The sequence below is a fragment of the Pinus tabuliformis genome, chromosome J, assembly GCF_031772625.1.
Source record: "Pinus tabuliformis cultivar Carrire ecotype Pingquan chromosome J, CPIR1, whole genome shotgun sequence".
NCBI classification, from domain to species: domain Eukaryota; kingdom Viridiplantae; phylum Streptophyta; class Pinopsida; order Pinales; family Pinaceae; genus Pinus; species Pinus tabuliformis.
Genome location: NC_142295.1, coordinates 684756829 through 684759436, shown reverse-complemented (window position 1 = coordinate 684759436; position 2608 = coordinate 684756829).

Sequence of the window (2608 nt, the reverse complement as noted above, 5' to 3'; positions counted from 1 at the left end):
TATTCTGCTTCAGCTATAGATAATGCAATTAAACTTTGTTTCTTGCTGAACCAAGACACTAACCAGGAACTCATATAGAATGCACCACCACTAGTGCTTTTTCTATCATCAACACTTCCTGTCCAATCTGCATGTGTATATGCATGAAGTGTAAGATCTGTATCTCTAGGATACCATAAACCAAAGTTCTGTGTTCCTTGAAGATATTTGAAAATTCTTTTGACTGCCTGAAGGTGTGTTTTCTTAGGATTTTCTTGGAATCTTCCAACTATTCCCACTGCATGCATGATGTCCAGTCGGGTACCTTTTAGATAAACCAAAATACTAATCATGGATCTGTAAGTTGGTTGATGTGCTGTTGCCGATTCATCATTTGAGCTAAGACTGCATCCTGTTACCATTGGGGTACATACTGGTTTAGAATCTTCCATGCTGTACTTTTTTAGTATCTATTTGAGATATTTGGTTTGATAAAGAAAAATACCATCTTTATTTTGTCGAACTTATAGACCAAGAAAATAGGTAAGCTCACCAAGCAAGGACATTTCAAATTCTTGCTACATTACTGAGGCAAAATTCTGACTCATGGATTCTTCATTGCTACCAAAAATGATATCATCAACATACACAACAATTATTAGCAATTTATCAGTGTCCATCTTTGTATATAAATTGCTATTTGCTGACCCTTTTGAAAAACCATGTTGGCGGAGATATTTGTCAAGACAATAATACCATGCTCTTGGAGCCTGGTTTAGACCATAGAGAACTTTTCTAAGTTTTCATACAAGTTTTGAATTATTTCCAAGAATGAATCCTTCTGGTTGTTCAATATAGACTTCTCCTTCTAAGTCTCCATTAAGAAAGGTTGATTTTACATCCATTTGGTATACTTTTAATTTCTGAAAACTAGAAAGAGAAAGAAACATTCGTATGGCTTCAAGTCTAGCAACAGGTGCAAAATTTTCTTCAAAATCTATAACTTCTTGTTGAGCATATCCTTTACAAACAAGTCTGGCCTTGTTTCTAATAACTTCTCCATTTTCATTCAGCTTGTTTTTGAATATCCATTTAGTTCCTATGATATTTTTATCATGAGGTCTAGGAACTAATTCCCAAGTATTATTATTTTCAATTTGCTCAATTTCTTTGTTCATGGCCTTGACCCAAAATTCATCTTTGCATGCTTCATTTACATTTTGAGGTTCAGTGGAAGATAGTAATTCTAGATAGCTTGAAGCTTCTGTAATAGATCTTATTGTCTGCACACATGCCCCCTTTTCTCCTAAAATTTGAGTTTCTGGATGATTTTTTTGAACATACTTGGACGGAGTCTTTTCTTCTACCATTTTCTCTTCTTCTGGTGCTTCACTGGTTTCTTCTTTAGAATCAGTGTGATTTGATGTGGGAAAATTATCCTCATCTTCATCATTGTCATAATCTTTTGTTTTTATCTATTTTGGATTTTTGCATGCTTCATCAACTACAACATCAATACTTTCAATAATTTTCCCAAGTCTTTTATTATAACATTTATATCCTTTACTTCGAGAAGAGTAGCCAAGAAGAATACCTTCATCTGCTTTGGGTTCAAACTTACCAAGTTTTTCATCAGTCCTTTTGATGTAACATTTGCTTCCACCAACTTTGAAGTATTTTACAGTAGGATTTTTACCATACCAAAGTTCATGTATAGTTTGAGTGTTGTTTACCTGAACATTTTCTTGGTTGAGAATAGTGCCGGCGGCGAATGCAACTTCACCCCAGAAGGTTGCAGGAGTTCCAAGTTCATCTATCATAACATGAGCCATTTTTTGAACAGTTCTATTCATCCTTTCTACGACTCCATTTTGCTGAGGAGTCCTTGTGGTGGAGATCTGCCTTTTTATTCCATGTTGTTCACAGAAGTCAAATAATTCATCCGAGGTAAATTCCCCTCCTCGATCAGATCTGATGCATTTGGTTTTGTGATCTGATTCATTTTCAACGAAAGCTTTGAAGACTTTGAACTTTTCGAATGCTTCATCTTTATGCTTTAGAATACCTATCCAACACGTTTTGGAAAAATCATCAATGAACAATATAAAGTATTCTTCTACATGAGGTGACTTTTTCCTTGATGGTCCACATAAATCAGTATGAACAAGTTCAAGAGGCTTACTAGTTGATCCTTTCTTTTTGATGAATTGAGCTTTGGTTTGCTTACCGAATTGACATGATTTGCATATATATTTTCAGCAATGTTGATATCTGGAAGATCTCGAACGTCCTGGAATCTGCATGCTTTTCTTATTTGAGAAAAGCTTAGATGTCCCAATCTTCTCTGCCATAGCCAGTTTTCAACATTTTTGCTTAGATAGCACTGTTGTTGTCCTCCCTTGAGTATGTATAAGTTTTTTGGAGTTTTTGTACCTTTAATCATGGTTTGTCCTATATCAAGCTCATGAACAACACATCCATTTGATTGAAACACTACTTCATTTCCTTGATCACACATTTGACTCATACTCAATAGATTATGCTTTAAGCCATCAACATACATAACATTTCTAGCTTTAACTTTTTCTTTCAAGAAAACAAAGCATTTACCTTTTATGACAGCATGAGT